The sequence below is a fragment of the Lissotriton helveticus genome, chromosome 3_1, assembly GCF_964261635.1.
Source record: "Lissotriton helveticus chromosome 3_1, aLisHel1.1, whole genome shotgun sequence".
In the NCBI taxonomy this organism is placed as follows: Eukaryota; Metazoa; Chordata; class Amphibia; order Caudata; family Salamandridae; genus Lissotriton; species Lissotriton helveticus.
The window spans coordinates 912,871,076-912,895,655 of NC_136061.1; the positions used below are offsets into that span (position 1 = coordinate 912,871,076).

Sequence of the window (24,580 nt, forward strand, 5' to 3'; positions counted from 1 at the left end):
AGTGCAAGCTTCCCTTACACATGGAGCAGGTACAGCACAGGCAGCAGCATTGCAAGCTTCCCTTACACACGGAACAGGTACAGCACAGGCAGCAACAGTGCAAGCTTCCCTTACACACAGAGCAGGTACAGCACAGGCAACAACAGTGCAAGCTTCCATCAAACACGGAGCAGGTACAGCACAGGCAACAGCAGTGCAAGCTTCCCTTACACATGGAACAGGAACAGCACCGACAGCAGCAGTGCAACCTTCCCTCACACATAGAGCAGGTACAGCACAGGCGGCAGCAGTGCAAGCTTCCATCACACACGGAACATGTACAGCACAGGCAACAGCAATGCAAGCTTCTCTCAAACATGGAGCAGGTACAGCACAGGCAACAGCAGTGCAAGCTTCCCTTACACATGGAACAGGTACAGCACCGACAGCAGCAGTGCAAGCTTCCCTCACACATAGATCAGGTACAGCACAGGCGGCAGCAGTGCAAGCTTCCCTTACACATGCAACAGGTACAGCACAGGCAACAGCAATGCAAGCTTCTCTCAAACACGGAGCAGGTACAGCACAGGCAGCAGCATTGCAAGCTTCCCTCACACACGGAACAGGTACAGCACAGGCAGCAACAGTGCAAGCTTCCCTTACACACAGACCAGGTACAGCACAGGCAACAGCAGTGCAAGCTTCCCTTACACATGGAACAGGTACAGCACCGACAGAAGCAGTGCAACCTTCCCTCACACATAGATCAGGTACAGCACAGGCGGCAGCAGTGCAAGCTTCCTTTACACATGCAACAGGTACAGCACAGGCAACAGCAATGCAAGCTTCCCTCAAACACGGAGCAGGTACAGCACAGGCAGCAGCATTGCAAGCTTTCCCTCACACACGGAACAGGTACAGCACAGGCAGCAACAGTGCAAGCTTCCCTTACACACACAGCACGTACAGCACAGGGAACAGCAGTGCAAGCTTCCCTTACACATGGAACAGGTACAGCACCGACAGCAGCAGTGCAAGCTTCCCTCACACATACATCATGTACAGCACAGGCGGCAGCAGTGCAAGCTTCCCTTACACATGCAACAGGTACAGCACAGGCAACAGCAATGCAAGCTTCCCTCAAACACGGAGCAGGTACAGCACAGGCAGCAGCATTGCAAGCTTCCCTCACACACGGAACAGGTACAGCACAGGCAGCAACAGTGCAAGCTTCCCTTACACACAGAGCAGGTACAGCACAGGCAGCAACAGTGCAAGCTTCCATCACACACGGAGCAGGTACAGCACAGGCAACAGCAGTGCAAGCTTCCCTTACACATGGAACAGGTACAGCACCGACAGCAGCAGTGCAAGCTTCCCTCACACATAGATCAGGTACAGCACAGGCGGCAGCAGTGCAAGCTTCCCTTACACATGCAACAGGTACAGCACAGGCAACAGCAATGCAATCTTCCCTCAAACACGGAGCAGGTACAGCACAGGCAGCAGCATTGCAAGCTTCCCTCACACACGGAACAGGTACAGCACAGGCAGCAACAGTGCAAGCTTTCCTTACACACAGAGCAGGTACAGCACAGGCAACAGCAGTGCAAGCTTCCCTTACACATGTAACAGGTACAGCACCGACAGAAGCAGTGCAAGCTTCCCTCACACATAGATCAGGTACAGCACAGGCGCAGCAGTGCAAGCTTCCCTTACACATGCAACAGGTACAGCACAGGCAACAGCAATGCAAGCTTCCCTCAAACACGGAGCAGGTACAGCACAGGCAGCAACAGTGCAAGCTTCCCTTACACATGGAACATGTACAGCACCGACAGCAGCAGTGCAAGCTTCACTCACACACGGAGCAGGTACAGCACAGGCAGCTCTGAACAATGTGCCTGACCTTATTGCAAGGTGAACTATCCCTTTCTTTCTATAAATTGAGATAAGCCTAGTAGTGGATGTGTTAGCTCCTAGTACTAGTTTCAGTGTCTATTGTCACATTTCATTTGAACTATACATTCCTAAAGCCATATGTGTGTGTTCCCATTAATCCCTGGTGCTGTACTTCACCGTCCCTCAACCCTTTTCTAGTGAAAAAAGGGGGAGGGGGATTGGCAACGCCTCACGGGAGCAACCACCATGGAGGATGTGTCAAACTGGTACTCGCTTGACTCCCCACTGTATCATCATCAGCAGTTGCCAACCGTAAAAGTAAAGGGGATCAAAACATTGTGCTAAAGAAAAAAAAACTCCGTGTCGTGATGTGAATGACCCAACTACGTGATAGGGGCTACCCTCCCGCAGATACCCCGAGCACCAGTGCCCGCACTAGCGAGCGTTCTGTTATGCCACATCTCTCAGCTTACAGATCCCTTCTCTCTTTCTATTCCTCTACACATTTCTGCCTCTTTCACTCTCTCTTCCAACTCTCTCCCTCCCTCTCCAATTACTTACACAAATCTCGCAGATACCCCAAGCAGCAGTGCCCCCACTAACAAGCCTTCTGTTCTGCCACATCTCTCAGCTTACAGATTCCTTCGCTCTTTCTTTTACTCTCCACGTTTCTGCCTCTTTCACTCTCTCTTACAACTCTCTACCTCCATCTCCATTTACTTACACAAATCTTGGTGATGCACATGCAGCAACAGTCCAAGATTCCCTCACACACAGAGCAGGTACAGCACAGGCAGCAACAGTGCAAGCTTCCACCACACATACATCAGGTACAGCACAGGCGGCAGCAGTGCAAGCTTCCCTTACACATGGAACAGGTACAGCACCGACAGCAGCAGTGCAAGCTTCCCTCACACATAGATCAGGTACAGCACAGGCGGCAGCAGTGCAAGCTTCCCTCACACATAGATCAGGTACAGCACAGGCGGCAGCAGTGCAAGCTTCCCTCACACACGGAGCATGTACAGCACAGGCAACAGCAGTGCAAGCTTCCCTTACACATGGAACAGGTACAGCACCGACAGCAGCAGTGCAAGCTTCCCTCACACACCGTCACACACCCTCAGCTTCACACACCCTCACTCACCCTCACACACACACACATACAACAACAAAAGGAATAATAGAAATAAACTATCCTAATCCACACTCTAACTCCAAGATAGAAATCCTGAGTCCTAATTCACCCTAATAAACTAACAGCCTAATTCACCCTACAAATACACGGAGCAGGTACAGCACAGGCAACAGCAATGCAAGCTTCCCTCAAACACGGAGCAGGTACAGCACAGGCAACAGCAGTGCAAGCTTCCCTTACACATGGAACAGGTACAGCACCCACAGCAGCAGTGCAACCTTCCCTCACACATAGAGCAGGTACAGCACAGGCGGCAGCAGTGCAAGCTTCCATCACACACGGAACATGTACAGCACAGGCAACAGCAATGCAAGCTTCTCTCAAACACGGAGCAGGTACAGCACAGGCAACAGCAGTGCAAGCTTCCCTTACACATGGAGCAGGTACAGCACAGGCAGCAGCATTGCAAGCTTCCCTTACACACGGAACAGGTACAGCACAGGCAGCAACAGTGCAAGCTTCCCTTACACACAGAGCAGGTACAGCACAGGCAACAACAGTGCAAGCTTCCATCAAACACGGAGCAGGTACAGCACAGGCAACAGCAGTGCAAGCTTCCCTTACACATGGAACAGGAACAGCACCGACAGCAGCAGTGCAACCTTCCCTCACACATAGAGCAGGTACAGCACAGGCGGCAGCAGTGCAAGCTTCCATCACACACGGAACATGTACAGCACAGGCAACAGCAATGCAAGCTTCTCTCAAACATGGAGCAGGTACAGCACAGGCAACAGCAGTGCAAGCTTCCCTTACACATGGAACAGGTACAGCACCGACAGCAGCAGTGCAAGCTTCCCTCACACATAGATCAGGTACAGCACAGGCGGCAGCAGTGCAAGCTTCCCTTACACATGCAACAGGTACAGCACAGGCAACAGCAATGCAAGCTTCTCTCAAACACGGAGCAGGTACAGCACAGGCAGCAGCATTGCAAGCTTCCCTCACACACGGAACAGGTACAGCACAGGCAGCAACAGTGCAAGCTTCCCTTACACACAGACCAGGTACAGCACAGGCAACAGCAGTGCAAGCTTCCCTTACACATGGAACAGGTACAGCACCGACAGAAGCAGTGCAAGCTTCCCTCACACATAGATCAGGTACAGCACAGGCGGCAGCAGTGCAAGCTTCCTTTACACATGCAACAGGTACAGCACAGGCAACAGCAATGCAAGCTTCCCTCAAACACGGAGCAGGTACAGCACAGGCAGCAGCATTGCAAGCTTTCCCTCACACACGGAACAGGTACAGCACAGGCAGCAACAGTGCAAGCTTCCCTTACACACACAGCACGTACAGCACAGGCAACAGCAGTGCAAGCTTCCCTTACACATGGAACAGGTACAGCACCGACAGCAGCAGTGCAAGCTTCCCTCACACATAGATCAGGTACAGCACAGGCGGCAGCAGTGCAAGCTTCCCTTACACATGCAACAGGTACAGCACAGGCAACAGCAATGCAATCTTCCCTCAAACACGGAGCAGGTACAGCACAGGCAGCAGCATTGCAAGCTTCCCTCACACACGGAACAGGTACAGCACAGGCAGCAACAGTGCAAGCTTTCCTTACACACAGAGCAGGTACAGCACAGGCAACAGCAGTGCAAGCTTCCCTTACACATGTAACAGGTACAGCACCGACAGAAGCAGTGCAAGCTTCCCTCACACATAGATCAGGTACAGCACAGGCGGCAGCAGTGCAAGCTTCCCTTACACATGCAACAGGTACAGCACAGGCAACAGCAATGCAAGCTTCCCTCAAACACGGAGCAGGTACAGCACAGGCAGCAACAGTGCAAGCTTCCCTTACACATGGAACATGTACAGCACCGACAGCAGCAGTGCAAGCTTCACTCACACACGGAGCAGGTACAGCACAGGCAGCTCTGAACAATGTGCCTGACCTTATTGCAAGGTGAACTATCCCTTTCTTTCTATAAATTGAGATAAGCCTAGTAGTGGATGTGTTAGCTCCTAGTACTAGTTTCAGTGTCTATTGTCACATTTCATTTGAACTATACATTCCTAAAGCCATATGTGTGTGTTCCCATTAATCCCTGGTGCTGTACTTCACCGTCCCTCAACCCTTTTCTAGTGAAAAAAGGGGGAGGGGGATTGGCAACGCCTCACGGGAGCAACCACCATGGAGGATGTGTCAAACTGGTACTCGCTTGACTCCCCACTGTATCATCATCAGCAGTTGCCAACCGTAAAAGTAAAGGGGATCAAAACATTGTGCTAAAGAAAAAAAAACTCTGTGTCGTGATGTGAATGACCCAACTACGTGATAGGGGCTACCCTCCCGCAGATACCCCGAGCACCAGTGCCCGCACTAGCGAGCGTTCTGTTATGCCACATCTCTCAGCTTACAGATCCCTTCTCTCTTTCTATTCCTCTACACATTTCTGCCTCTTTCACTCTCTCTTCCAACTCTCTCCCTCCCTCTCCAATTACTTACACAAATCTCGCAGATACCCCAAGCAGCAGTGCCCCCACTAACAAGCCTTCTGTTCTGCCACATCTCTCAGCTTACAGATTCCTTCGCTCTTTCTTTTACTCTCCACGTTTCTGCCTCTTTCACTCTCTCTTACAACTCTCTACCTCCATCTCCATTTACTTACACAAATCTTGGTGATGCACATGCAGCAACAGTCCAAGATTCCCTCACACACAGAGCAGGTACAGCACAGGCAGCAACAGTGCAAGCTTCCACCACACACGTAGCAGGTACAGCACAGGCAAATAGGCGTGCAAGCTTCCCTTACACATGGAACAGGTACATCACCGACAGCAGCAGTGCAAGCTTCCCTCAGTAACACGTACACACAGCAGCATTACCTATGCACTTCCTTAACAATCCGCAGCATGACATCTATCTTCCAATAAACAAATATAACACATCCAGTTTATGAACATTTTTACACACGCCACACACAACTGCAGCTCTTACTGCATGCCTCAACAACGCACATGCAAAGAACTGTTAATGCATACTTACAACACGTACACATACATCAACAACAACGATTCCAGTATTTAAAAGTAGCCACACACACATTAAGTTCCGCATCCGCTGCAATGTTCTCTATTTTCATAATAAAGTTAACGTCACAACTTTGAGGCAGAATATTACAAGAGTTTTAGGTTACAAAGGCCAACTTTGTATACTTTGGAACGCTTTATATATGCCATTTGTACGGTTAACTTGCACCACACAGTTCAAGTCGAATTAGAGTAAGGGGAAAAAAAAAGGCTTTTGCTTTGTCAGTTGAGAGCGAACTCTTATGAGCCATTAAGGGAGTTGCCCAGGGAAGTCTACTGTCGCGCCAATGTCGAAACTCCATCTGCATACACATTCAAACATTCACACTTCCAAGTCGCACACATCATCTAGTGTGACTTTTCCTTGGGGCAAGGGAAGGACCAAAACCTTTGATCCTTTCTTAAAGTAAAAACCAAAAAAAAGGTTTTTTCAACGTTAGCCCCTATTTAAGCTGGGGGACGGATCACTTTGAATCAGACTCTATTTTTACCTGCGAGAACAGAACTCGGACTTACAGAAGGACGCTGTACTTCCTGATAACGACCAACAGCCACTGAAAAAATCCGCCATTCAATCTTCCAAAGTAAGTGCATGGATACATTAACTTCAGTTTATTATAGCGTTTACTATCTCCACATTGCACCTGTGTCAAATTATTCTGCAACATGTTATTTTGGAACACTAAATGTTCGCTGATAATATTTATCAAAGGAATACGTCATTTATCAAGCAGGTCATAGCTTTGTTTGAACATACCGATACATATGTTTTTTTTTTATCGTTCTATCTTGTAGGTTATTCAGAAACATTCGACTTTTCATTGAAAGGGTAAAAGAAACGGCGCCCAAACATATATCATGTAAGTACATCCAACTGTTCACTCTGCTAACCGTTTTTGATTTCGTTCATAACACTTCAACTCACCACACAGAACATTTCTACCACTAATTAAAGGCACAACATGACTTTCACACATCTCTCAGCTTACAGATTCCTTCGCTCTTTCTTTTCCTCTCAACGTTTCTGCCTCTTTCACTCTCTCTTCCAACTCTCTCCCTCCATCTCCATTTACTTACACAAAGCGCGCAGATACCCCGAGCAGCAGTGCCCGCACTAGCGAGCGTTCTGTTATGCCACATCTCGCAGCTTAGATTCCTTTTCTCTTTCTTTTCTTTTCCTATCAACGTTTCTGCCTCTTTCACTCTCTCTTCCAACTCTCTCCCCCTCTCCATTTACTTACACAAATCTCGCATATACCCCAAGCAGCGGTGCACGCACTACCAATCCTTCTGTTATGCCACATCTCGCTGCTTAGATTCATTCCCTCTTTCTTTTAACTCTCCACGTTTCTGCCTGTTTCACTCTCTCTTCCAACTCTCACCCCCCTCTCCATTTACTTACACAAATCTCGCATATACCCCAAGCAGCTGTGCCCGCACGACCAATCCTTCTGTTATGCCACATCTCGCAGCTTAGATTCCTTCGCTCTTTCTTTTACTCTCCACGTTTCTGCCTCTTTCACTCTCTCTTCCAACTCTCTACCCCCTCTCCATTTACTTAGACAAATCTCGCAGATACCCCGAGCAGCTGTGCACGCACTACCAATCCTTCTGTTATGCCACATCTCGCAGCTTAGATTCCTTCGCTCTTTCTTTTACTCTCCACGTTTTTGCCTCTTTCACTCTCTCTTCCAACTCTCTCCCCCCTCTCCATTTACTTAGACAAATCTCGCAGATACCCCGAGCAGCTGTGCACGCACTACCAATCCTTCTGTTATGCCACATCTCGCAGCTTAGATTCCTTCGCTCTTTCTTTTACTCTCCACGTTTTTGCCTCTTTCACTCTCTTTCCAACTCTCTCCCCCCTCTCCATTTACTTACACAAATCTCGCAGATACCCCAAGCAGCGGTGCACGCACTAACAATCCTTCTGTTATGCCACATCTCCACCGCTGTTAATAAATACACAACACAGGTTCAAGGTCCACCGTGAGAGACCAAGGAGGTCTATATGTGGGTCTTCTTTAGACCACCAATGTCACATTACAGGACTATATGTAGTTGTGTCACCCAGTTGTTGTATGTTTGTGGACAGCCCTGTGCGTTTTGCCCCTGCGAGTTTAAAAACCATATGCCCCAATGGAAATGCCCCCGTTATATTGTATTTCTGTCCGTATCAGAATTAGGCTGTAAAGTTAAAGGGCACCCAAAATGAACGTCATTTTGAGTTAGAGTTACAAATGCCCTCTTAACCAAGGCAAAGTGGTGACTGAGACCTTTGGCTGCGTGATTTCAGCCAGGGCCCTACGTTTTTTAGGTGTACCCCTTTAAAAAGACTGATGACTTCCCACCTGTAAGCGGGTTGTGCAGTCACCATTGCTGCTGAGCTCCTTTGCCTTCCACATTGTAAATGGACTGGTGAGTGCTGCGCAAAATACAGTGTATGCTGCACAAAATAGAGGGCTCCTTTTTGCTGCCTCTTTCACTCTCTCTTCCAACTCTCTCCCCCCTCTCCATTTACTTACACAAATCTCGCAGATACCCCGAGCAGCTGTGCCCGCACTACCAATCCTTCTGTTATGCCACATCTCGCAGCTTAGATTCCTTCGCTCTTTCTTTTATTCTCCACTTTTTTGCCTCTTTCACTCTCTCTTCCAACTCTCTCCCCCCTCTCCATTTACTTAGACAAATCTCGCAGATACCCCAAGCAGCTGTGCACGCACTACCAATCCTTCTGTTATGCCAAATCTCGCAGCTTACATTCCTTCGCTCTTTCTTTTACTCTCCACGTTTTTGCCTCTTTCACTCTCTCTTCCAACTCTCTCCACCCTCTCCATTTACTTACACAAATCTCGCAGATACCCCAAGCAGCGGTGCACGCACTAACAATCCTTCTGTTATGCCACATCTCCACCGCTGTTAATAAATACACAACACAGGTTCAAGGTCCACCGTGAGAGACCAAGGAGGTCTATATGTGGGTCTTCTTTAGACCACCAATGTCACATTACAGGACTATATGTAGTTGTGTCACCCAGTTGTTGTATGTTTGTGGACAGCCCTGTGCGTTTTTCCCCTGCGAGTTTAAAAACCATATGCCCCAATGGAAATGCCCCCGTTATATTGTATTTCTGTCCGTATCAGAATTAGGCTGTAAAGTTAAAGGGCACCCATAATGAACGTCATTTTGAGTTAGAGTTACAAATGCCCTCTTAACCAAGGCAAAGTGGTGACTGAGACCTTTGGCTGCGTGATTTCAGCCAGGGCCCTACGTTTTTTAGGTGTACCCCTTTAAAAAGACTGATGACTTCCCACCTGTAAGCGGGTTGTGCAGTCACCATTGCTGCTGAGCTCCTTTGCCTTCCACATTGTAAATGGACTGGTGAGTGCTGCGCAAAATACAGTGTATGCTGCACAAAATAGAGGGCTCCTTTTTGCTGCCTCTTTCACTCTCTCTTCCAACTCTCTCCCCCCTCTCCATTTACTTACACAAATCTCGCAGATACCCCGAGCAGCTGTGCCCGCACTACCAATCCTTCTGTTATGCCACATCTCGCAGCTTAGATTCCTTCGCTCTTTCTTTTACTCTCCACTTTTTTGCCTCTTTCACTCTCTCTTCCAACTCTCTCCCCCCTCTCCATTTACTTAGACAAATCTCGCAGATACCCCAAGCAGCTGTGCACGCACTACCAATCCTTCTGTTATGCCAAATCTCGCAGCTTACATTCCTTCGCTCTTTCTTTTACTCTCCACGTTTTTGCCTCTTTCACTCTCTCTTCCAACTCTCTCCACCCTCTCCATTTACTTACACAAATCTCGCAGATACCCCAAGCAGCGGTGCACGCACTAACAATCCTTCTGTTATGCCACATCTCCACCGCTGTTAATAAATACACAACACAGGTTCAAGGTCCACCGTGAGAGACCAAGGAGGTCTATATGTGGGTCTTCTTTAGACCACCAATGTCACATTACAGGACTATATGTAGTTGTGTCACCCAGTTGTATGTTTGTGGACAGCCCTGTGCGTTTTTCCCCTGCGAGTTTAAAAACCATATGCCCCCGTTATATTGTATTTCTGTCCGTATCAGAATTAGGCTGTAAAGTTAAAGGGCACCCATAATGAACGTCATTTTGAGTTAGAGTTACAAATGCCCTCTTAACCAAGGCAAAGTGGTGACTGAGACCTTTGGCTGCGTGATTTCAGCCAGGGCCCTACGTTTTTTAGGTGTACCCCTTTAAAAAGACTGATGACTTACCACCTGTAAGCGGGTTGTGCAGTCACCATTGCTGCTGAGCTCCTTTGCCTTCTACATTGTAAATGGACTGGTGAGTGCTGCACAAAATAGAGTGTATGCTGCACAAAATAGAGGGCTCCTTTTTGCTGCCTCTTTCACTCTCTCTTCCAACTCTCTCCCCCCTCTCCATTTACTTACACAAATCTCGCAGATACCCCGAGCAGCTGTGCCCGCACTACCAATCCTTCTGTTATGCCACATCTCGCAGCTTAGATTCCTTCGCTCTTTCTTTTACTCTCCACGTTTTTGCCTCTTTCACTCTCTCTTCCAACTCTCTCCCCCCTCTCCATTTACTTAGACAAATCTCGCATATACCCCAAGCAGCTGTGCACGCACTACCAATCCTTCTGTTATGCCACATCTCGCAGCTTAGATTCCTTTGCTCTTTCTTTTCTTTTCCTATCAACGTTTCTGCCTCTTTCACTCTCTCTTCCAACTCTCTCCCCCCTCTCCATTTACTTACACAAATCTGGCATATACCCCAAGCAGCTGTGCCCGCACTACCAATCCTTCTGTTATGCCACATCTCTCAGCTTACAGATCCCTTCGCTCTTTCTTTTCCTCTCCACGTTTCTGCCTCTTACACTATCTCTTCCAACTCTCTCCCTCCCTCTCCATCTACTTACACAAATCTCGCAGATACCCCGAGCAGCAGTGACAGCACTTCCAAGCGTTCTGTTATGCCACATCTCTCAGTTTACAGATTCCTTTGCTCTTTCTTTTAAAAGAATTGCATTAACAAAATGTTAAGTACTTCACGTGAAGACTTACAAAAGATATATTATAACCAACATTTCTTTCTTCTCCTTTCAGATTATTCAAACAACAACGAAAGAAACACAAGTTAAGGTAAATACTACTTTGCCAGTTAGGGCAAAGATTGTCAAAAGTTTATACCTTACAGTCCCCCCAATAAATTAGGTACTCGGAAAAGGTTTTTAATTTAAAATTGGTGCAAACATACTTTTATTATAACATCTAAGATGCATAGATGCTTGAAAGCAAGTTACCATCAAGGGAATAGAAAATTTAATAGCAAATCACAAGGTAAGCAATGCTTACCAAATAGTGTTTTTGCTGTCTTGCACAATTTATGCAAACCAGTAACTACTTGGAACTCTAATGATCTGCATTATATCATGGACCGTGGGGACGCTTTATATCTACAAATGCATTCTATTAACAAAGAAACACTTATGCATCCAGATGACTTGCCAAGGTATATAGACCACAATCAAGAGATATATTCACTCACGCTACGAAACGCTTACTACGGTGATGTCCTTAAACGTTTTGATAAAGCGTACCCAGATATTAGCACAGCATTAAATGTAACTCTTAATAAGCATTGTGGTGTTATACTTTGTATGGATGTATATGTTATAGCAATTTTCAAACATATGCAAACATACTTTGTATTTGATTCACATAGCAGGGACGATGAAGGCATGCCTCATTCTAACGGAACATGTGTTACAATTGCATTTCATTCTTTTGAAGGGCTGATTCAATATGTTGTGAAACTAGCATATCAGTTTACACATCAGGCTGATCAATGTGTCCAATTTGAATTAACACCAATAGATATAAAAATCATTCAGAGGAAATCTTTTACTAAAGCACTTACTGTGCACAATAAAAATAGGCACCTACCGCAAGAAAGAAACATTTGGGTACATACTACTGAATGTACTCCTAATCAGACTATAACATCAACTACAATGTCTTCATATAATGTACAGAATCAAAGTAAGCCAGGGAATAGCAATTTATCACAATTACCAGGAAATAGTAAATCTATACAGGGAACAAAGAAACACTCTCAGAAAAGAAAAAGGGATTCAAGTACATGTCCACAAAAAGTTGTAAAAAGGAAACAAATTAATGCAGCTGAAGAAGACAATTCCAACTGTCAACAAATTGGTATTGCTCAAAAAAGACCAAAATTAAAGAAGTGTCAAAGGCAGAAACGAGGTAAACAAATCCATACAATTATTAGGAAATTCCACCGTGAAATATTGCATGGGCCAGAGTACATTTGTACTCTTTGCAATCAATTGTGGCATAAACCAACGGTGAAAAATACACGCAGTGTTAGCCAATCCGAAATTTTCAGAAAGTGTAACATTAGTACGAAGAAAACAAATTTAATTTGTATGACTTGCTATTATTACATTCGCAAAGATAAAATACCACCATGTTCAATTCTAAATGGCATGGGCTTCCCAAATGTACCAGCTGAATTAGAATTATATGATTTAGAAGAACGATTAGTTTCACCTAGGATACCATTCTTACAAATTCGGACTCTGCCACGCGGTTTTCAAAAATCGTTATCAGGTGCAGTAGTTAATGTACCTGCAGATGTTATGACAACTGTTACCATTTTACCAAGGCAAATTAATGACGCCATGACAATCCCAGTGAAATTAAAAAGGAAATTAGTCTATAAATCATATACACATTATGAAAATATTAGACCAAATACTGTAAAAAAGGCAGCTACATGGCTAGCTAAAAATAGTACAATGTTTAATGAATATGGTGTTACTATTAACCCTGACTGGGAGTATATACCTCCAGAAATAGAATCTCACAATGAGACTTCGGAGACAAACAATTCATCTGATAGTTCAGACAACATAGAAGCTGGAAATTTGGATACTATGTTAACAAATGAAACTATTACTACAAATTCGGCGAATGTGTTAAGTTTAGCTCCAGCTGAACATAACACGCCAAGAGGTTTATATGAGGATAAAGATTCTGAGTTTTTGGCTTTCCCTACTATTTTTTGTGGTGAACGAAGGCCAAACAATAAGGAAAGGCACATACCGGTACATTATAGTACTATTTGCCAAACAGAGTTAAGAAGTTATGATAGAAGAGTCGCTAAATCTATTAGTAATGTCTTTTTTAAACTGAAGAAATTACATATTAAGCAGATCCACGGTAAAATCAACATTTCCATCAGGAAAAAATTTACAGATGGAAATAAAATAACTGCTAAAGACATAAAATATAATATAGAGAATGTTTTACAGTTTAATGAGGGTTACAAAGTATTAAAAACTATACGCAGTTCACCTCCATATTGGGAAAGTTGCAAAAAAGATATTTTTGCAATGATAAGGCAACTTGGCATACCTACTTTCTTTTTGACTTTATCTGCTGCCGAAACTAAATGGCACCATTTAATAAATATACTATTGAGAGTTAGAAACTTAAAGGAATGCACAGAGGAAGAATTTTTAAACATGTCTTGGGAAACTAAAAGTAAATTAATACAAGAAGATCCGATAACATGTGCAAGACAGTTTGACTATCAAGTTAGGAAATTCTTTAATTGTGTTTTGATGAATGGCACTAATCCTATTGGGGAAATAGTAGACTACTTTTACAGAGTCGAATTCCAACAAAGAGGTTCTCCACATATACATGCATTACTCTGGGTAAACAAAGCACCACTGTATGGTGTTTCACCAGTGGAAGAAGTCAATAGCTTCATTGACAAATATATCACTTGTCATAAGTCTGAGAACCCTACTTTACAACCGTTAATAAATTTACAAAGGCATGGTCATACCAAAAATTGCAGGCGTAAACATCAAAGGACATGCAAATATCAATATCCTAAATACCCAATGTCAACAACGCTTATATTAGAGCCATTAACACTTGAGGCGACAAATAAGCAATGGCAAGATAATATTAAAAGAATACATGAAGCTATGAATAGTACTACTTTTAATACACTTTCTTTTGCCGAATTTTTAGACTTCATTAAAATGGATGATAACGAATATATTACTTCAATACAAACTAGCTTACAAAAAACAACGATTTTTTTGAAACGAACACCAGCCGAATGCTTCATCAATAACTACAATAGTATTCTTTTAGAAGCTTGGCGAGCAAACATAGACTTGCAGTTTATACTGGACCCTTATGCTTGTGCTGTCTACATTATCTCATATATCAGTAAATCTCAAAGAGGAATTAGCAAACTTCTAGCGCAAGCTGCTAAAGAGGTACCAAGCAATAGTAATGTCAAAGATCAACTTAAACACATAGGAAACAAATTCCTCAACTGCACAGAAATTAGTGCTCAAGAAGCAGCATATCTCATTCTTCAAATACCATTAAGGAAAAGCTCACGATCATTTGTATTTATTAATACTAGCCGTCCAGAAAAAAGAACTTATTTAATGCGTGATATGGAAACAATTAATAACTTGCCTGAAAATTCAACTGACATTCAATGTGAAAATATTATTATAAAGTACTGCAAACGCCCACAATCATTAGAGATGTGCACGTTAGCAGACTATGCAGCTAATTTTAACTATGTGAAGAAAAAAACACATGGCAGAGAAATCAATGATAGCGAAAATTTACTTGAAGAACAAAACTTTTACAGCTCAGATGAGGAAGAATTAGAAATAGCATGTAGTCACGGGAATAAAGAACAACAGAAACAGAATTATGATTATGCTTTAAATAAGCGCACACAAGGGAAAATTATACGCTTTTGCAGATTTAACAAAAATAATGAACCAGAAGAGTATTATAGAGAGATATTAATGTTGCACTATCCATGGAGGGAAGAACATAAAATCCAAATAAACAAGGCAACTTACTATGACAGGTATCTGGAAGTTAAAACATTTGTTGACGCACAACTAAAAATCTATAACAAACAGCATGGAGAAGTTACAAACATTCTTCATGAACAGTGTCTTGAAAATGTAATTTCAGCTCCTCTATCACCAACAGTAAATATACAGAGAGAAGACGAAAATAATGAAATAAATAATATATATGATTTGGCGCTAGATTTAGGAATTAGAACTACCACCAATGAACAAAGCTCAACTAACTTTTTCTTACCCAATGAGAAATACCAACAACTTATGCAAAACTTAACGGAAGAACAACTACAATTTGTTTACCATCACTTGCATTGGTTTAAAACTACAAGCACTCCATGCTATACTTTTTGCACCGGAGGGGCAGGTGTTGGGAAAAGTTTTGTAATATCTGCACTATATCAAACTTTACTACGTTACTATAACACAAAGGCAGGTGAAAACCCAGACAATGTTTATATCTTACTTACTGCTCCAACTGGAAAGGCTGCCCATAATATTAATGGCAAAACACTGCATAGCACTTTCAAAATACCTGTGTCGCAAAGTTTGACTTATAAACCACTGAGTCATGAACATAGAACTGCTCTACAAATGGAAATGATGCATGTTAGAGTTGTTATTATAGATGAAATTTCAATGGTAGGGCACAATATGTTAAATTTTATACATAACAGGCTACAAGAAATAAAATCATCTAATGAACCATTTGGAGGCATTTCTATTTTAGCCATTGGTGACTTTTACCAATTAAAACCTGTATTTGACAGATACATTTTTCAGGATTCTACACAGTTGTATGGTCCTTTAAGTGCAAACTTATGGAAAGAACATTTTAAAATTTTTGAATTAACAAAAATTATGCGCCAAAAAGAAGATCTTCAATTTGCTCAACTACTAAACCGGTTGAGAGAAGGCAAGCATACTGAAGAAGATATTTCACAAATTAAGCTAAGGGAAATACAACCTGATGAGAGTCTATTAGAAACAATACCATATATCATGTCAACTAATAGAGAAGTTAATGATATTAACCAAAATGTTTTGGAAAAACATTGCAAACATTATCCAGTCTACATAACAGTAGCAAGCGATACCGTAAGTTCTGATTTGTCAGAAAATGTGAAAAAAACAATTCTGAAGCAACTGCCCAAAGATCCACAGAAAACAATGGGCCTTTCACATACATTACACATAGCCTTACAACTTCGTTATGATTTAAGTTGCAATGTGGATGTAAATGATGGTTTAACAAATGGCGCAACTGGTGTTGTACAATTAGTTGAATTGATGAACAATACACCTATTATTGTTTGGTTGTTATTTGAGAATCAGAGTATAGGACAAACAACCTGACAACAATATAAACACTTATATCATTCACAAATTCAAAACACATGGACACCAATACATGCTATATCTAGACATTTTCAATATACTAAGAAATTTATTACCATTATACGGAAGCAATTTCCTTTACGCCAAGCCTCAGCACGGACTATACATCGCACACAAGGTGCAACTATCGAACCACTTTATATACACTTTAATAACAGCAAAATTCATCATTTGCATTATGTTGCTATTAGCAGGGCAAAATCAATACAAAATGTATATGTACAGAATTTTGATGAACGTAAAATTTTAGTACATCCACAAGTTAATGATGAAATGCACAGATTAAGGACAGAAATGCCACTTGAAATACATATCCCACAGTTACATACATACACTGCACATTTCAATATAATTGCACACAATATAAGATCACTACAGAAACATTTTACTTCTATGATAGCCGATAGTAATATATTGCAAGCAGACATTATATGCTTAACTGAGATCAACACTACAAGGAAGGCTACAGATAGTGATTTTACGATACAACAATACCATCACATTATATTTGATAAATTTCATACATACAACACTAACCATGGAATGATCATGTACTACAATTTTTTTTTATTTATATTGCCTATTTATGAGACACATGAAGGGATAGACATTTTACATTTTACTGTACATATTCAGAACACGGATTACCTTATTATTATTGTATACAAACCACCACAAAAAAGTATAACTTCTCTTTTGGATTTTATCAAAAATATTACTGATTTTTACCCCACACACAAATTTATCATTATAGGGGATTTCAATGTGGATCTATCTCAACAAAATTCATACACTAAGCAATTAATTGAATTCTTTGAAGCTAAATTACAATGTAATCAACTCATTTCCAGTTACACAACTAACTACCAATCCATTTTAGATCATATATATACAAATGGAAAACTGCACAACTATGGTACATTAGAATGCTATTACAGTGATCATAAAGCAATATGGGTTTGTATTTAACATCTTATAACGCTTTTTCTATTTCAGATGATGTCTATTGAAGAAATCATTAACATTAATACCAATGACAACAAACCATATCAGAAACCCATACGAGTTAATGTAATCAACTGCTCTGGAAAAACTACTTACAAAAATGCAAAACAAGAACAAAAAATTCTATTTCATTTGGCTCTAGCAGATAAAACTGGTACTATGAAATGTACTTGTTATCAAGAAGAATTATACGAGCAAACTCAAAGTAACTGTGGACTACTGATACGCAACTTCATCATCAAAAACAAAACAATTCTAATTACTAAGCAAACAAAAGTTACAAAATTTCCAGCAATGAAAATTGAGGAGGGCCTTATCCAACAAGCGAAGAACATTTTGCATCCGCCTGCACCATCTGCTTCTCCCATTAAGGAAATAAAACGTGCAACTCTAAAAAGTCTTATGACCGTTTCTGGGACAATATGTGGCGTAAGTATCAACGCAAATATGTCATCATGTCACAACTAAAAATGCCTAGTTAGCTTACACACACATTACACCTTTGCTAACTTCACTAACAAGCTAAATACACATAGCATTATACAGTCTGTCACACTATGTAGAAAGCACGAAGTTTTTTAACCATAATATGCCAGAGTTTCTCTGTCTACTATAAATACAAGCACTCTCTACAAATCCATTTTTGGAAATAAACAATGCTATCTTTTCTAAAGGAGGTTCTGTTGGGTCCTTAAATATGACACCTTAGATTGCCATTCATACAACGCACTATTACTAAGTGTTTTTTCTTTCCGAATTTAATAAAATGTTTCTTTGGTGTAGGAAGAGGACGTAAAGACTGTCTTTATCAATGGAGAAGATACTCCACTGAAATCGATTACTTTAAAAGATGCAACAGATGACATCAAAGTGACACTGTGGAGAGAAGCTACACTATTTAACATACATCTTGGAGATTATGTTACGCTAACTCATGTAACTGTCCATGAATTTAATGCACAGAAAATTTTTAATACAACGAGGCACAGCAAAATAGAGGTAAGCAGACAATAGAAATTATTGGGAGAAAATAACTAATATTTCACTAACTATATACAAATTTCTCACTCTCGCACCCACTATGGACATATCACCCAATTGCATCCTTTCAAGCACTTTCTATCTTTCCAGCACGATGGAGCTTTCAACTGCCCTTGCTCTTTCAGACACTCTGGCTCTTTCAGACACTCTGGCTCTTTCATACACTCTGGCTCTTTCAGACACTCTGGCTCTTTCAGACACTCTGGCTCTTTCAGACACTCTGGCTCTTTCAGACACTCTGGCTCTTTCAGACACTCTGGCTCTTTCAGACACTCTGGCTCTTTCAGACACTCTGGCTCTTTCAGACACACTGGCTCTTTCAGACACTCTGGCTCTTTCAGACACTCTGGCTCTTTCAGACACTCTGGCTCTTTCAGACACTCTGGCTCTTTCAGACACTCTGGCTCTTTCAGACACTCTGGCTCTTTCAGACACTCTGGCTCTTTTCAGACACTCTGGCTCTTTTCAGACACTCTGGCTCTTTTCAGACACTCTGGCTCCTTTCGCCCACTCTGTACCTTTCGCCCACTCTGTACCTTTTTCCCACTCTGTACCTTTCGCCCACTCTGTACCTTTCGCCCACTCTGTACCTTTCGCCCACTCTGTACCTTTCGCCCACTCTGTACCTTTTGCCCACTCTGTACCTTTCGCCCACTCTGTACCTTTCGCCCACTCTGTACCTTTCGCCCACTCTGTACCTTTCGCCCACTCTGTACCTTTCGCCCACTCTGTACCTTTCGCCCACTCTGTACCTTTCGCCCACTCTGTACCTTTCGCCCACTCTGAACCTTTTCGCACACTCTGAACCTTTCACCCACTCTGTACCTTTCGCCCACTCTGTACCTTTCGCCCACTCTGAACCTTTCGCCCACTCTGAACCTTTCGCCCACTCTGTACCTTTCGCCCACTCTGTACCTTTCGCCCACTCTGTAGCTTTCGCCCACTCTGTACCTTTCACACACTCTGTACCTTTCGCCCACTCTGTACCTTTCATGCACTCTCTATCACACACACACACTCTTGCTTTCAAACTAAAAATCTCTCTTTCAGACTGGACTTACAAACAAATAAAGTATAAGAATCTAAGGACTAATTGTTGCATTTCTTTTGTCTCAACAGGTAACAGCCCCACCACAGGAAAATATTGACATACAAATTTATGGCGTCGAAAGCACCAAAGATGAAACCAGTATTATAACTATTAGGGTGACAAACACAGACGTTTATCAATCGATGCCAATTCAAAATGACATACTAATTAAATGGTTTATGTTGGATGATGAGGTGGACAACATTGGAAATGCACTTGTACATTATTTGCCACAAACTTGTGAAGTGGTGTTTTGTAATGGGAAAATCATAAACATTGTAAAAGAGAAAGACGATGAAGACATATGTTCAGAGTAAATATCTCATGTTGCCCTTATCTCTCATTTTTGTATAAAAATTCAAAGTAATTATTATTGTTTTTAATAAAAATTAAAAGGTGTAAAATAAAAACTTTGAACTTCTTTGGTCTGGTTTTGGGAAAGGAAGGATACATACAACTACAACTACACTCAACTAATACAACATAGTCACACACACATAGAACTATCATGCAATAACACACACACTCTGTACCTTGCGCGAACTCCGATGCTTTAAGCCACTCTGCATCCTTCCGCCACTCTGCATCATTCAGCCACTCTGCATCATTCAGCCACTCTGCTTCATTCACCCACTCTGCTTCATTCACCCACTCTGCTTCATTCACACACTCTTCTTCATTCACCCACTCTGCTTCATTCACCCACTCTGCTTCATTCACCCACTCTGCTTCATTCAGCCACTCTGCTTCATTCACCCACTCTGCTTCAGTGAGCCACTCTGCTTCAGTCACCCAGTCTGCTTCAGTCACCCACTGTGCATCTTTCACCCACTCTGCATCTTTCACCCACTCTGCATCTTTCACCCACTCTGCATCTTGCACCCACACTCTGCATCTTGCACCCACACTCTGCATCTTGCACCCACTCTGCATCTTTCACCCACTTCTTTCTTTGCCTCACACGGAGCAGGTACAGCACAGGCAGCAGCAGTGCAAGCTTCCCTCACACACGGAGCAGGTACAGCACAGGCAACAGCAGTGCAAGCTTCCCTTACACATGGAACAGGTACAGCACCGACAGCAGCAGTGCAAGCTTCCCTCACACACAGAGCAGGTACAGCACAGGCAGCAGCAGTGCACGCTTCCCTCACACACAGAGCAGGAACAGCACAGGCAGCTACAGTGCAAGCTTCCCTCACACACAGAGCAGGTACAGCACAGGCAGCAACAGTGCAAGCTTCACTCACACACAGAGCAGGTACAGCACAGGCAGCAACAGTGCAAGCTTCCATCACACACGGAGCAGGTACAGCACAGGCAACAGCAGTGCAAGCTTCCCTTACACATGGAACAGGTACAGCACCGACAGCAGCAGTGCAAGCTTCCCTCACACACGGAGCAGGTACAGCACAGGCAGCTATGAACAATGTGCCTGACCTTATTGCAAGGTGAACTATCCCTTTCTTTCTATAAATTGCGATAAGCCTAGTACTGGATGTGTTAGCTCCTACTACTAGTTTCAGTGTCTATTGTCACATTTAGTTTGTATAATACATTCCTAAAGCCATATGTGTGTGTGCCCATTAATCCCTGGTGCTGTACTTCACCGTCCCTCAAAACGTTTCGAGTGCACAAAAGGGGGAGGGGTATTGGCAACGCCTCACGGGAGCAACCAACATGGAGGATGTGTCAAACTGGTACTCGCTTTACTCCCCACTGTATCATCATCAGCAGTTGCCAACAGTAAAAGTAAAGGGGATCAAAACATTGTGCTAAAGAAAAAAAAACTCTGTGTAGTGATGTGAATGGCCCAACAACGTGATAGATCCCGCAGATACATCAAGCAGCATCTCGCAGCTTACTTTCATTCGCTCTTTCTTTTACTCTCCACATTTTTGCCTCTTTCACTCTCGCTTCCAAATCTCTCCCCCCTCTCCATTTACTTACACAAATCTCGCAGATACCCCAAGCAGCGTTGCACGCACTACCAATCCTTCTGTTATGCCACATCTCGCAGCTTACATTCCTTCCCTCTTTCTTTTACTCTCCACTTTTCTGCCTATTTCACTCTCTCTTCAAACTCTCTCCCCCCTCTCCATTTACTTACACAAATATCGCAGATACCCCAAGCAGCTGTGCCCGCACTACCAATCCTTCTGTTATGCCACATCTCGCAGCTTAGATTCCTTCGCTATTTCTTTTCTTTTCATATCAACGTTTCTGCCTCTTTCACTCTCTCTTCCAACTCTCTCCCCCCTCTCCATTTACTTACACAAATGTCGCAGATACCCCAAGCAGCAGTGCCCGCACTACCAATCCTTCTGTTATGCCACATCTCTCAGCTTACAGATTCCTTCGCTCTTTCTTTTACTCTCCACGTTTCAGCCTCTTTCGCTCTCTCTTCCAACTCTCTCCCCCCTCTCCATTTACTTACACTAATCTCGCAGATACCCCAAGCAGCAGTGCCCGCACTACCAATCCTTTTGTTAAGCCACATCTCTCATCTTACATATTCCTTCGCTCTTTCTTTTACTCTCCACGTTTCGGCCTCTTTCACTCTCTCTTCCAACTCTCTCCCCCTCTCCATTTACTTACACAAATCGCGCAGAAACCCTAAGCAGCAGTGCCCGCACTACCAATCCTTCTGTTATGCCACATCTCTCAGCTTACATATTCCTTCGCTCTTTCTTTTACTCTCCACGTTTCTGCCTCTTTCACTCTCTCTTCCAACTCTCTCCCTCCTCTCCATTTACTTACACAGAGCAGGTACACCACAGGCATCAACAGTGCAAGCTTCCCTCACACACAGAGCAGGTACAGCACAGGCAGCAACAGTGCAAGCTTCCATCACACACGGAGCAGGTACAGCACAGGCAACAGCAATGTAAGCTTCCCTCAAACACGGAGCAGGTACAGCACAGGCAACAGCAGTGCAAGCTTCCCGTACACATGGAACAGGTACAGCACCGACAGCAGCAGTGCAAGCTTCCCTCACACACAGACCAGGTACAGCACAGGCAGCAGCAGTGCAAGCTTCCCTCACACATAGATCAGGTACAGCACAGGCGGCAGCAGTGCAAGCTTCCTTCACACATACATCAGGTACAGCACAGGCGGCAGCAGTGCAAGCTTCCCTTACACATGGAACAGGTACAGCACCGACAGCAGCAGTGCAAGCTTCCCTCACACATAGATCAGGTACAGCACAGGCGGCAGCAGTGCAAGCTTCCCTCACACATAGATCAGATACAGCACAGGCGGCAGCAGTGCAAGCTTCCCTCACACATACATCAGGTACAGCACAGGCGGCAGCAGTGCAAGCTTCCCTTACACATGGAACAGGTACAGCACCGACAGCAGCAGTGCAAGCTTCCCTCAGACATAGATCAGGTACAGCACAGGCGGCAGCAGTGCAAGCTTCCCTCACACATAGATCAGGTACAGCACAGGCGGCAGCAGTGCAAGCTTCCCTCACACATACATCAGGTACAGCACAGGCGGCAGCAGTGCAAGCTTCCCTTACACATGGAACAGGTACAGCACCGACAGCAGCAGTGCAAGCTTCCCTCAGACATAGATCAGGTACAGCACAGGCAGCAGCAGTGCAAGCTTCCCTCACACATAGATCAGGTACAGCACAGGCGGCAGCAGTGCAAGCTTCCCTCACACATAGATCAGGTACAGCACAGGCGGCAGCAGTGCAAGCTTCCCTCACACACGGAGCAGGTACAGCACAGGCAACAGCAGTGCAAGCTTCCCTTACACATGGAACAGGTACAGCACCGACAGCAGCAGTGCAAGCTTCCCTCACACACCGTCACACACCCTCAGCTTCACACACCCTCACTCACCCTCACACACACACACATACAACAACCAAAGGAATAATAGAAATAAACTATCCTAATCCACACTCTAACTCCAAGATAGAAATCCTGAGTCCTAATTCACCCTAATAAACTAACAGCCTAATTCACCCTACAAATACATACTCAAGATACGCAACAGAAAGACATCCTAGAAAATAACAACCAAAGTAAAAATACGCGCAATGATGTTTATCAAGCTTCAGGTCACCAAACCAATAATTATTATGACAAAATAACACCAACAAAAGAACGAAGAAATATCAGTCAGGATGCGAGGACTAGGATGTACAAACACAAAAGTAAAACAGCCTATTTTTAACTTGGGTAATAAACAAGCACTATTCATCCCGTAAATCGGACGGATTAAACACAATTGTCATGAGTTACACAAAAAGCCGTAGGCATATAACAATAGCACTTCATCACACGGAATTACATCAAGTATTAAAAACATATTACGCAACTTGGATTCAGCGCAAAAAATAATCAATAAACATTACATATGTCTCTTAGCTTCACAAAAGAAATCGTAATACAATTAATACATTTTAAGTGTACAATATTCATGGCGAAAAGAGTACTTAGAAACTCAATGAACAGCTCTTGTACGTCAAATTACAAACAACTGCTAATAATACATTACATAACACTTTAAGAAAATAATTACATTACATATCGAATAATAAAAACAAGACTTTAATTACACGACATAATAATCATTTCGAAATATTACAAACAAAAAAATACAATGTCAACAGTATTAAAAATACACTCCTATTCATTCGTTAACTTAAATATACTATATGTAGTAAATAAAACACTTAATTGCATATAAATTACATAAATAACTAAAATAATTACAATCGCTAACAAAATATGTCACTATTTATATAAATACACTCGTAATTATTAACTATTTAATGCATACTATCAATACTACTTTACATTATATTAAAAAAACACGTCGAGGGAATCTCTTACCTATCATACGACGCACCAACAGCACACGTACAGGAACACGCCTTCCGCATCCGGCTATTCTCCATGTTCTGGAGAATTCCACCGATTACGTATGCTAATCGGAACGCGACGTCAAAAACGTCGCG

At 43.1% G+C, this 24,580-nt stretch overlaps 1 protein-coding gene and 1 long non-coding RNA gene across 2 annotated transcripts in view; one reads left to right on the top strand and one right to left on the bottom strand.

Moving 5' to 3' along the window:
* RHBDL2 (rhomboid like 2) overlaps positions 1-24,580 on the bottom strand; it is a 233,284-nt gene that overhangs the window by 59,903 nt on the left and 148,801 nt on the right. The gene's annotated exons all lie outside the window — the stretch shown is intronic.
* LOC144824791 (uncharacterized) lies at positions 6,881-17,714 on the top strand. The gene is made up of 3 exons (XR_013609117.1): positions 6,881-6,984; positions 11,236-11,271; positions 17,466-17,714. It is a non-coding gene; the product is annotated as an uncharacterized LOC144824791 (long non-coding RNA).